This window comes from Rhincodon typus, chromosome 21 (genome assembly GCF_021869965.1).
Source record: "Rhincodon typus isolate 14 chromosome 21, sRhiTyp1.1, whole genome shotgun sequence".
Lineage (NCBI taxonomy): Eukaryota > Metazoa > Chordata > Chondrichthyes > Orectolobiformes > Rhincodontidae > Rhincodon > Rhincodon typus.
In genome coordinates, this window is record NC_063352.1 from 18,441,953 (window position 1) to 18,456,235 (window position 14,283).

Sequence of the window (14,283 nt, forward strand, 5' to 3'; positions counted from 1 at the left end):
CCTAAATACCATATTTTCCTAGCTATTATCAGTTCTGAGGAAGGGTCACTGGACTTGAAATGTTGACTGCAGTTTTTCTCCACAGATACTGTCAGACCTGTTGAGTTTCTCCAGCAATTTTTCTTTTCTGTTCCAGGTTTTCAGCATCCGCAGTTCTTTTATTTTATTTTGTGCTCACATTTTGAGTTCCTTGTGTGAGTACACTCGCGTCTCAGTAAACGTCAATATTTACATGAATGGATTTTTCTTACTGAGACTTTGGTTCTCAGTGGAATGTAACTTTGTTGACATTCCAAATTGTTTCTGTAAATGTTTCTACTTTTTATTTATCATTCAGCCTTTAAAGCTATTTCACCAATCAACCATAGCCAGCTCTTCCCCAAACCTATGTAGTCAGCTTTGTTTAAGATTCTTGTTTGTGATTGCAGTACATCATTTCCAACGTAATGTGGAATTCAATTGTGTTATTTTCATTGTTTCCTAATGTATCTTTTACTGTGACATCATTAATTGACCCAGCCTCAATGTACAGTATTAGATGTAAAATAGCTTTTTTATTAATTGCCCCATAACATAAGCATTGTAAAACTCATCTTGCAGATCATCTTTGCCAATGAAATTGATCCAGTCTCCAAAGATTATTGTCTATTTCCAAAACGTGGCTATCTCATAACCATGTTTCTGTAAAAGCGATCAGTTCAAAACCATTTATCTCTATTGGTGCCACTAGTTCATTTACATTATTGTGGGTATTCTCACATTTAGATAAAGTGACTTCAATTTTCTTTTATTTTAACTCCTATTCCCTGCATGGACTTTACTCTTGGATACAATATTACTGTTGGACTCTCTTTACATTCCTGTCCACTCAATCTGTCTTTACCCATGTCAATATACTTTTCTACAGCATCAAACTTTATCTGTGCATTTCTAAACCTACCTGCATTCAAACTCATCTCCGCCTCTGTTAAGTTAAAGCCATTTCTCCCCACCTTGACCCATATCTGGTTGTGCATGCTTATGTTTGTATGCTCCATACTTTTCTGTCACAGTCTGGTTATCAGTCCCTGTGCTATTGCCTTGTCCTTCCCCTTTAAGTCTCAAAGTGACACTCTCAATGAATACACCCCCACCCCAAAACCCCATTGCCCTATTTAGTTAAAGCCCCCTCTACATTTCTAGTTGTCATTTCTTTTTCAAAAAAAAAACAACCTGTTCAGATATGTCATAACACACCTCTGGAGCAGGTGGGACTTAAATTTCAGCCGTAGATTCACCAAGACACTGCCCTCAGTGCGGTTCAAGTGAGGAGTCCCCCTATAGTACAGCTCCTTCTATCCCCTGTAGCAGTGGTCAGTGCCCCACGAACCATTGCTCATTTCACCTATGCTAATCTTTGAGCCACACATTCAACTTTCTCATCTCATTTATCTTATTATTACCTTTGTGGCTCTGCTTTATAATTTAGCTCCAAACCTCACAATTTCTCAGCAGAATCTGCTTCTTCATGCTATCTATGTTGTTGATACTCATCTCGACTACAAGAATTGGATCCTTTCTCTCCTGCTCCAAGTTCCATTCCAGTCCTAATGTGATGTCCTGGACTGTTGCACTGGATGGGAAGCATACACAAGGCAGCAGACAACAATATCCAGAGATAGTAAGAACTCTTCCGCAGCTACACTGGCACTATCCCCCACCTCTTCCTCCGCTACATCGATGATTGTATCGGCGCTGCCTCGTGCTCCCATGAGGAGCTTGAACAGTTCATCCACTTTACTAACACCTTCCATCCCAACCTTAAGTTCACCTTGACCATCTCTGATACCTCTCTCGCCTTCCTGGACTTCTCTGTCTCCATCTCTGGTGACCACCTCAAAACTGATATCTATTTCAAGCCCACCGACTCCCACAGCTACCTAGACTACACCTCCTCTCACCCACCTTCCTGCAAGAATGCGATCTTCTATTCCCAATTCCTCCGCCTTCACCACATCTGCTCCCAAGATGGGGTGTTCCACTTCTGAACATCCCAGATATCCTCTTATTTCAAGGACCGCACTTGCCCCCTTCAGTGGTCGAAAACGCTCTCAACCGCATCTCTTGCATTTCCCGCACATCAGCCCTCACATCCCCTTCCCGCGACAAAAACAAAGACAGAATACCCCTTGTCCCCACGTATCACCCCACTAACCTCCAGATTCAACATATCACTCTCCGCCACTTCCACAATCTGATCCCACAACCAACGATATATTTCCCTCTCCCCCTTATCTGCCTTCCATAGAGACCGCTCTGTCCGCTACTCCCTCATCCACTCCATACTCCCCAATAGCCCCACCATCCCTGGCACCTTTCCCTGCAACTGCAGGAAGTGCTACACCTGCCCCTACACCTCCCCCTCACCTCCATCCAAGGACCAAAAAAACCTTCCACACCAGACAGAGGTTCACCTGCACATCCGCTAATGTGGTCTATTGTATCTGCTGCCCCCGAAGTGGCCTCCTCTACATTGGTGAGAGCAAGCGGAGGCTCAGGGACCGCTTTGTGGAGCACCTACGCTCTGTTCACGATAAACGACAACACCTTCCAGTCGGGAAACACTTCAACTCCCCCTCCCACTTCCTGGACAACATGTCCATCCTGGGCCTCCTCCAGTGTCACAACGACGCCACCTGGAAACTGGAGGAGCAGCACCTCATATTCCACCTTGGGAGTCTACAACCCTATGGTCTCAATGTGGACTTGACTAGTTTCAAAATCTCCCCACCCCCGGCCTCATCCCATGACCAACCCTCCCTCTCATCCCTGCCTCCTTGACCTGTCCGTCTTCTCTCCCACCTATCCACTCCTCCCACCTCACTGACCAATCCCCACCACTGCTTACCTGCACTCACCTATCGCCATCCCACCTACCTTCCCCAGCCCCACCCCTCCTCTATCTATCTATTTCAGAGCTCCCTTTCCCCTCCCCCATTTCTGAAGAAGGGTTCCAGCCTGAAAAGTCACCTTTCCTGCTCCTCTGATGCTGCCTGGCCTGCTGTGTTCCTCCAGCTCCACACTGTATTATCATAGACAACAATATATTGTCCCCTGCTACAAATACAATCCTTTTTTATTCCCCACACTTGAATGATCTCCTGCACCATAGTGCTCTGATCAGTTTGGCTTCATCCTGACAATGTACCAGACCAGAGTTACTTGGCCTAAGGGGTGTCATTGCCTCCTGGGACAAAGTATTCATGTAGAATTCCCCGTCCTTGATGCATCACGGTGAACTGCTGTTATCATGCAGCACCTTCTGGTGGAAATCATCTGCCCTCTGGTGGCCTAACTACAAACAGCATAAAATTAATAGTTTCTTAAAATTTGAAGTGTCAACATAGCTAACCTGGAAAGACGGAGATGTAATGGCATTATCACTGGATTAGTAATCTAGAACTCCACCCTAATGCTCTAGGGGCATATGTTCTAAACCCACTAGGGCCAGATAGTGAAACTTGAATTCAATTTTAAAAATCAGGAGCTTAAGAAATAGCTAGTCTAATAGTTACTATGTAACCACTGTCAATTGTCATCAAAACCCATCTGGTTAACTCATGTATTTTAGGGAAGGAAATCTGCCATCCTTACCTGGTCTAACTTACATGTCACTCCAGACCCATATGAATGTGACTGACTTTTATTTGCCCTCTGGGCAACTAGATATGGGCAACAAATGCTAGTGACACCCACATGCCATGAATGAAAAAAATAATATTGCTCAATTTTGGTGTGGGTGGTAACGAATTTGAAACAAATGAACTCATGCCACTAACAACATAGCATTCTCTATCCCACAAGGAGTCCATAAGAATCCCCAACAGGTTTTGCTTTATGCGCTATGTAGATTATTTTTCATTCAAGGGAGGAGGTTGTCACTGGCGAGGCCAGCATTTGTTGCCCATCCCTAATTGCCCTGAGGGCAGTTTAGAGTCAACCATATTGCTGAGGGTCTGGAGTCACAAGTAGACCAGACCAGGTAAGGATGGCAGTTTCCTTCCCTATAGGATAGAAGTGAACCAGATGGGTTTTTCCCAAAAATTGGCAATGGTTTCCAGTCATTGTTCAAATCTTCCACCATGTACCATGGTGGAATTTGAACCTGGGTCCCCAGAACATTACCTGGGTCTCTGGATTGATAGTCCAGTGATAATACCACTAAACAATTGTCTCCTCATTACATCCCCCATAATTGCCTAGATAAGTGGTTCAATTGTTAGCAGGAAGGGATAGCCTTCTAGAAACCTTTCTGACCAGAAATTGCTCACATGAGAGGCAGGGAGACCGTAGGGTCCCCACTTGGTACCCTCCTGCCTGATTAAATACTCCAAACATCCAAACCCATGTCACTGTGATGGAATAGGTTATGAGCAGGCTTATTAGAAGGAGGACCCCTTTGATGTTTATCTTCCCTTTGCCTTCTTTGCCATGCACTCCTTTCCAAAGGTTTGTATCTCTCCCGACTCTGGTATTGAAATCACCAAGGAGAATCAGCTCATCTCCTTTTGTGACATAGGAAAATGATTGATCAAGGCTGGATAGAATTCCTCTTCGGTCTCAAGCCTTGCTTCTAGTTTTGCAGCATATGCACTGATGACTGAGGTGACTACTTCTGGGTTAGTGTGAGCTTTAACGTCATGAAGCATTTGTTTGTCCCATTGTGGGCTCAATAAGTCAGTCAACTAGTCTCATATCAGCGGTAGAAAAACTACTGGAGAAAATTCTGAAGGAGCGAATTAATACCCACTAGGAAAGGCATGGGTTAATTAGGGATAGTCAGTAATGGTTTTGTCAGAGGGAACACATGCCGAACAATTATATTAGCATTTGTACTTGCACTTATCAGGGTCTGCCCATCTGACCAACCCATCTGCATTTTCCTGCGACCTATAACCATCTTCTTTGCTTTTAACTACTTTACCAATCTTGGTATCAGTTGCAAATAAGCTTAACATTCCCCCTACATTTTCATCCATATCATTTATTTATATACCTAATAATATGGGTCCCAGTACTGATCATTGTGGCACGCTGCTGGACACCGGCTTCCAGTCACTCAAACAGCCTTCTACCACTACCCTTTGTTTCTGATCCATCGTGCCAAGCTTCCCTCAATTCCATGTGCTTTAACCTTCCCCGTCTCCCATATGGGACCTTGTCAACAGTTTTTATTTACACACTCAATGTCCCAGCCAACAATAGAGTCATACAGTACAGAAAAGGCCCTTCAACCCATCGAGTCTGTACCGACAATAACTACCACTACAGGTGCACTAATCCCAAATTCCTACACTTGTCCCTTATCCTTGAATGTTATGATATCTGAAGTGCTCATTCAATTTTTTTTCAAGTTGTAAGTTTTCCAGCTTCCACCATCTTTCCAGGCAGTGCATTCCAGATTTCCACAATCTGCTGAGTGAAAAAGTTTTTTTCCCAAATCCCCTCTGAATCTCCTGCCCCTTACTCTGAAACTATGGCCTCTCATGATTGGCCCCTCAACCAAGGGGAACAGCTTCTCTCTATTCACCCTATCCATACCCCTCATGATCTTATACACCTCAATCATGACCCCCCTCAGTTTTCTCTGCTCTACAGATAACAATCCACACTGATCTAGTCTCTCCTTATAGCTCAATTTCTCCATCCGAGGCAACATCCTGGTGAAACACCTCTGTACCGCCTCTAGTGCTATCACATCCTTCCTGTAGTGAGGTGACCAGAACTGCACACAATACTCCAGTTGTGGCCTAACCAACGCTCTGTACAACTTCAACATTACCTCCTTGTTCTTACATTCTATGCCACAACTGATGAAAGCAAGTGTTCCATTTGCCTTAACTATCCTATTCACGTGCTCTGCTGACTTTGGGGATCTGTGAATAATTACCCCAAGATCCCGCTGTTCCTCTAAGCTACCCAGTGTCCTACCATTCATCAAATACTCCCTCATCTTGTTTCTTCTTCCAAAGTACATCACTTCACACTTATCAGGGTTAAATATTATCTGCCACTGGTCCGCCCATTGACCAACCCATTTACATCTTCCTGTAACCTTAAACCATCTTCTTCGTTATTAACCACTCTACCAATCTTGGTATCAGCTATAAATTTGCTTAACCTTCCCCCACACATTTTCATCTATATCATTTATGTATATACCAAACAGTAGGAGTCCCTGTACTGATCCTTGTGGTACACTGCTAGACACCAGCGTCCAGTCACTCAAATAGCCTTCTACCACTACCCTTTGTGTCCTATTATATGCCAATTTCTCATCCATCTTGCCAAGTTTCCCTCAATTCCATGTGCTTTAAACTTCTCAATCTCCCATGTGTTACCTTGTCAAAAGCTTTGCTAAAATCCCTACCAAACTACATCAACTGAACTTCTCTCATCTACAAACTTAATCACTTTTTCAAAAATTCTGACAAATTTGTTAGGCATAACTTCCCTCTGACAAAGCCATGCCTACTATCCCTAATTAACCCATTCCTTTCCAAGTGGGTATTAATTCACTCCTTCAGAATTTTCTCCAATAGTTTCCGTACCACTGACATGAAACTCAATGGTCTGTAATTTCCTGGTTCATCTCTACCATCTCTCTTAAAAAGTTGGTTAGCCAACCATCAGCCAACACCTTAAAATATTATGTGATTATTATTACATTTCTGCAAGTGGACTGCTGTGTTTCCAACATTACGACAGTGATTCAATTTCAAAGCGTACTTCACTAGCTGTGAATGCCACGCCTCACTAGGGTAGCATACTGGTGATCCTGCTGTTCCAGGAGTTATTACAAAAGATTTTATCAAATCACACAAAATTCCCCAATTCACCTGATTTTTTAAAGACTCACGTTAATGGAAAACACGAACCAGATGTCTGTACTTAACAAGAATTATTATTTAATAGAAATAAATAGATTCTAGATACAGGAAAACAGCTATGAACTGTTGACCTATAACTCGACTAGCTAAAACTCAAACTCCTTTATAAAACGCCTACAAACACATGCAGACATAAACACAAAAGCATTGGTGTTGTGGGTAGAGGGAAAGATTTGAAGGACAATTCAATGTAACCTATCCACAGGGTTCATTGAGGTGATCCTTTTGGCTTGCCAGGACTTGCTGCTCCTTGATTTCTTTCGTCCGGATATTTTCACTTGCTTGCAGGAGGCAGAGAGCAACTGGTTCACAAGTTATAAGCTCTCTGACTTACTGGTTAAAAGCTACAGCTCATAGCAACTGGTGAAGGAAAATAAATTGGCATTCTTCAGGCTTCAGGTGTTTCTTTTTACTACGGAGAAACAGATGCTACCTCACCTTCTGCAGCTTCTGGTTATACCATTCATGCGCACAAGCCACTCAGCTATCTGGGAGTCGATAATTGTTGTTGGCAGACAAAAGGCTATTTGTGATGGACAACTAGTAACAACTCCATAAACTAATCATTTATTTGGTGCCAGCTGATTTGTACTTTGTACCCACTCCCAGGTGCCAGTCTTTCTCCAGTAAACTGTCCTTGTTGCTTAAATAAACAGTGACTTAAACAGCACTTACAATAAACTTAGTAACTTATTTTTTAAAAATGCCTTCCGCAGTCCCTGTCTTTAAAAAAAAGTCATTTTCCCATTTCAGTCCGCAATCAAAAGTACTGAAAAATAAAAAGATACAGACTTTACAATGTGTCTTTTGGGATGTTATGAAAGGCACTGTATAATAATCTAAGTAATTTCTCTGATGTTTAGAATCATAGAATCTCTACAGTGTGGAAACAGGCCATTTGGCCCAACAAGTCCACACTGCCCCTCTGAAGAGCATCCCAACGACACCCATTCCCCTACCCCTGCAGTTCCCTTGTCTAACCCAAACAACCCTGGCACTGCAGCACAGCCAATCCACCTACCCTGCACATTTAGACTGTGGGAGGAAACTGGAGCACCTGGAGGAAATCCACACAGATACAGGGAGAATGTGCAAACTCCACACAGACAGTCACCTGAGGCTGGAATTGAATCCAGATCCTTGGCTGCTGTGAGGCAGCAGTGCTAACCACTGAGCCACCATGCCACTCCATCGTATAAACAATAAGGCACCAAGGGACTGTATTCAGAAAATGCATTGGCCATTAGATGGCAGCAAAGTTTGCAATTTATTCCACTCACTGAATACACCATTTATTGTGGAACGCAGATCAGTGAATCTATCAAAACAGCAAATCCAGCTTTTAACATGAAATCTAAGTCATGAGCAGGCAGTATTTCTTTCATTTCTAGAACTAATGTTATTATGCATTACTTTGGCAATATTTTGCCCCTGAAAGTTAGAACAAAAGTGGCATGTCAGTTGTTTTACTAACATAAACTAAAAGAACACTTGGAAAGGAGTTACACGGAAAAGTATGTTTTTGCATTTGAAAGAGAAAGCAACTTGAAGGGGTAAAATATGTTGAATTTAATCAGGGATCTGCTCCACCTGGGCAGGTGTGCAAAACCCAGCTGTGAACAAGAAGTCTCATCTGCCAGTGGTCCCTATTAGTTATTCTGTGCACAGCAAGATCCCACAGATTTTTGACCAAATGCTGAGACTCCATACCAACCACTCAAACTGAGTTCTGAAGAAGGGTCACTGGACTTGAAACATGAACTCTGTTTCTCTCTGCCACCAGATCTGCTGAGTTTCTCTAGTATTTTCTATTTTTGTCACTGAAAATGTTACTTTGACATCTTCAAGGCAGGAAAAACATGGAATTAAAGCTGAATATTTTGCCCTCTTGAGAAAATTTGCAAATGTTATTCATATCATAATCAGACAACCCTTTCAAAGTCTTCCACCAAAGCAGGACTATCCTTTAAGTAAGTTTCTGAAGTACCTTAATATCGATAACCGGTAAATAATGACACAGCTTGTATAATTTCTCACTTAATTCTTTACGCACCCTCCCCCTCCCAAACCCACACAGACACACAACGTATAGATTAAGTATAAGGGAATAACTAACAAGGAAATTACATTTCTATAGCACCTTTTGCAACTTCAGGGCCTTGAAGCACTTTGCAACTTTTTTCAAGTGTGGGGAAACAAGACTGCCAATAATCACATAACAAAATCACACAAGTAGCAAATAACTATTTATTTCTTTGTGAAACTGATCCAGGGATAAATATTGAGTAAATCACTGGGGAAAGCTTCCCTGCTCTTCTTTATTCAAAACTGCTTCTTCAAATGGATCATTTGCATTTAGCTTTTAGTCCTTTAACATCATTTCTGTACAGCGCAGCACACCCTCAATACTGCAGTGAAGAATCAACCAAAATCTTTTGTTCACATTTTAATAGGGTTTAAATCTATGACCTTCTGGCTGATAGAGGTGAGAATGCTAACAGGTAGCTACGCTGAGAAAAGGAAATTAATAAGTAGAATTCAATGATTCAGAATACTATGAACTTCCTGCCTCGTCATATTGGGAACTATTTTGAATCTAGCTGGATTGGGTGAGGCCGCATGTTAATCCTTATAGTGCCAAAACATCCATTGTTTATGGTCACTATATGACTGCCTTATTACTACATATGCCTTTCAATTGCCCAGGTTAAGGGACTGGGAAATATATATTCAACATTAAAACCAGGATATGAATTAAGGAAGATGATTTTTTTTCTGATTGGTCAAATTAGTGCTGTAAACCTGTGAGATAAAAAAAGGTTACTCATTACGATACCTAATGGCACTAAACCATTAACTGTTTGAAATCAAAAACATGCTGGAGTTATATTGAGATTTTCCTCTGATTGCAGTCTCTCTGCCAAGACTATGATCACCATATCTCCAAGTGCCTAAATGTGACCTTGAACCCCTGGTCACCAGTTATTCTAATTCTCCACCATATTTTCACTTTGATATCATTGTCCCCAGCCTCCTTTCCTATTCCAAAGAAGCTCAACTGAAGTTGAAGAAAAGCAAACCATCTTTCACTTATAAGCATTTTACATTCACTCAGCATTGAGTTCAACAATTGCAGTTTGTCTTAATTACTATTTTTTGATCAACACCTTCTGTAGTTATAATTCTGCTGTTGCCATTTACATACCCTCTGAATATCTTCAGCATTTTCTGGTTAGTCATGCTATTTCCATTTCATATAGAGGACTAATGATCAGTGCAAGATGCACAGTCTCTATGTTTAATCTCTCTCTTCAGCATTCTATAAGTTAGTAACTATTCTGCAAGCATTTTTGGATTGTTCATTCACTACAGTAAGAGAAGTGCACAAATCAATATTTTATGTTTTACTGAATTTGTAAAGCCATCCTGTTGGAGATTGGTTAGCTCAATTGGCTGAATGGCTGCTCTGTGATATACAGTGATGCCAAGAGTGTGAATTCAGTACCTGCATCAGGTGAGGTTACCATGGAGGACGCTCTTGCAACCTCTCCCCTTGTCTAAGGCAGAGTGACGTTCTAGTTAAACCACCACAAGTTGTCTCCCTCTAACGAGCCAGCAGCCTATAGTCTGACAGATATTTTTAATCAACCTATTCAGATGAGTTATGGCACTCCTCCAGTGGGGAGGGGGTGGGGTGATTGGACTTGAACACAGGCCTTTTGGGTCAGAGGTAGGGCCACTACCACTGAACCACAAGAAACCTTAACATAAGGGGTTATCCATTTAAGATACAGGTAAAGAATTTTTTTGTCTCAGAGAAGGATAAGCATTCCTAACTCTTTCAAAGGCAGTGGAAGGAGAGTTTTTGAAGATTTGTAAGGAAGAGATAAGCATACTAGATGGACCAAGTGACCCATTCCTGCTCTTTCATTCATGTGTTTGTTCTGTTCGTATATATTCAAAATAATTTTAAAATATTTTTAAACGCTGTCATGCATAAGTGGGAGTGATGAATTGATAGGTTTTTTTTAACTGTTTTCCACTTTTGTTTCTTGTTTCTTAACCCTCTTAAAACTAGGTGATGGTGTTTTTTTTTATTCATTCACTGGGTGAGGGTATCACTGGCTAGGCCAGCATTTATCGCCCATCCCTAATTGCCCAGAGCACAGTTATGAATCACCACATTGCTGTGGGTCTGGAGTCACATGTAGGCCAGACCAGGTAAGGATGACAGTTTCCTTCGTTAAAGGACATCAGTGAACCAGATGAGATTTTCCCAACAATTGGCAATGGATTCATGGTCATCATTAGACTCTTAATTCCAGCTGCTGTGGTGGCATTCAAACCCAGGTCCCCAGAATGTTACCTGGGTCTTGAGATTAATAGTCCAGCAATAATACCATTAGGTGCCATTGCCTCCCGTGTTTTCCCAAACCCACTGTTTGTTAAGTCCAATTTTAGTAATGACTTGCAACAAACTCTCTTTAAGGTTAAAAAAAGGGATGGTTTATTCAAACATTCAAACCAGTGGATAAGTTTGCAATTCATACACAAATGAGCATAAAAGAAAGAAAAAGAGGTAAGGAAGTTACAATAGAAAATTACTTAAAAGTGATATTGGCAATAATTCTTGTGAATTAGAGTCCAGTTAAGTCTATGTCTAGTGGAGCTTTGTGATTGGTTGATCTGGAAGAACTCCTTTTTATAGAAGGTCAGGCGCAAGGCACAGCTATAGGATTCTTTTAGGCTTATAATTTGTTAATTTTGCAAGCAACATATAGGATACTTAACAAAAAAAAATCAGACTTTTAAGAGAGATAGATACTAGAGGTAGACTTAGCTAAGTCTGGAGCAGCTTTTCTGGTTGATTGTTCTTATGTTATAAACAGCCGAAGGAAAGACGTCAAAAACCACATAATTAAAGGCAATTTAAACAAATCAGCATTTTGTCATGTGACTGGGTCTAAGCAGGTTCGCCACGTCCTGTTCACAACTGATTGTGTTTTGTAGCAGATGCCAATGGAGTCATTAGTGCCATTTCATGCTCAATATGCTTCAATGGTTTTCTTTATTCGGAACTGGCTGAGGTACATATCTTGTCTGCTATTGCTTTGTGCTGGCTTGCCTGGCACATTCATACAAAAGTGAAGCATGTCATTTCAGACAGATGATGAGATAGCTTTTGTCCTAGTAATTACGGGAAATTTCCAGTGGTAGCCAATTTGTCCAATCTGTGTTTGATAGCTGCCATCTTTGTTAGACTGCTGAATGTGTTTTTAAGACTTCAATAAATATACATCAATAACAATCAAACTTGTGTTTCAAACAGTTTGAGATATAATAAAGGTATGAAAGGATATGTAAATAGGTGGGAAGAACGTGTGATAAAGAAGATCACCTGTGATTTTGTTGAATAGTGAAGCAGACTCAAACAGCTGAATGGCCTACCCTGCTCTGATATTCCAAATGTCTCATGCTCATCAATTGCTGGATTTAATGATAGCTCAGAAAATTGCTCATACCGTTCAGGCTCCAGGGTGGTTTGAATTAACATGAAATTGCTGACAGGGATCCAGCATTAAATAGTTTCTATTTTTTTTAAATGAAAGACTTTCTTGCATCTGTAACCATGTGTGATGTTTGAAGCACAATGTAAGTGGATCAGACACAAGGTGTATGTTATCAATATCTGCCATTTAAACCTACCTTTCATATGAAGTTCACAGAAAAGCCTATATTTAAGAAGACATGGTTGCTTGTCGATTGAATGTTTGCTGTGGTGATTGGGGCCGCATCTGCCACAAGTGAAAGTAAAAGAAACCCAGATACTAATGCATCTGGACAAAGTCAGGGCACATGACGTGGAAACAGGTTTCTATTACTTTGAGTTAAAAATCGGTGTAACCTGCTGTTCCTGGAAGCCAGAGATTTGTGTTGCTCTGTGACGTCTACAGTTGACTTGTTGATCCAACGAGATGTGGATTTTCCAGTTTGTTCAGACATTTATACCACATGGTCCAGTATTTTGCATATACGTGTGTGTAGGGGTGTGAGAGAGAGAGTGGGGAGGGGGTTTAGGGCCAATTGGATATCTCTTAAGACCTAGCACCAGCATGACATGTCTGATGCCATCATTCCAAGCTGTATCATTCTACATGGAGTAATTAAATGATTCTCAACTGTAATAAATATTGCTAGAGAGTAATAATCACATAGTACAATGCTCCCAAACACATAAAACAAACCAGACAGAATTTTCCTTGGCAGGAGGAGTTTAGCAGAAGATCAGCAGAAGCCACATTTCATGTCTCCATTTGGGCTCTCCACTTAGTTGTGGCTGCCCATAAAGGAGCAGATCTGCTTCACCCCATTCCCTTACCACAAAGGAACGAACTAACAGATACGCTTACATCAATCCTGGCGTCTGCGTGGGTTTTCTTCGGGTGTTCCGGTTTCCTCCCACAGTCCATAGATGTGCAGACTAGGTGGATTGGGCATGCTAAATTGCCCGTAGTGTTCAGGATGTGTAGATTAGGTGGGTTATAGGGGGATGGATCTAGGTGGGATGCTCTGAGGATTGGTGTGGACTTGTTGGGCCAAAGCGCCTGTTTCCACAATGTAGGGATTCTATGAATCTATGAATTAAAAATTAGAAACAAAGTCAGGCAGTCCTGGAAACACGGCAGCTCAGTTGCCCTGTAGAGAGGACAAATGTGTAGAAATCTGGCATAAATTGAGGCAACACCACATGTAGCTCCATTTCTTTTTGTATCATGCTACCATTCCAATTTGCTGACATTAATATTTGGTGTGGCTGTTTGAAATGTCAACATCGAAGTTATAGAAAGTTGTCATAGGAACAGGAGGCAGTCATTCAGCCCTCTGGGCATGTTGCGCCATGCAATAAGATCCTGGGTTGATCTGTAATCCAGTCACATATCATCACCACATTACTTGCTATCACAAAAAATCTACCCATCGATTGTGCCAGGTTTCAATGGAGTGATTTGCCAAAATTGGACCAATTTCCTACTGTGTAAATTAAACATAACTGAATAAGTTTAACAATACTTAGCACGTGCTTCATTTTTAGGGAAAACATTTACTTTGGCATAAAACTGAAAGGAAACATATCAAAGATTTACACTGTGGGATGACTGGGTTGCATTTTGAAACAGCCAGCACAGATCTAATGGGCCAGACGTGTCCGTCTGTCCAGTGTTATTCTATAATGAAAATCTATATATTGAAATAGAGATAACAAGGTGTAGAGCTGGATGAACACAGCAGGCCAAGCACCATCAGAAGAGCAGGAAAGCTGACATTTCGGGTCTGGACCCTTCTTCAGAAAAAT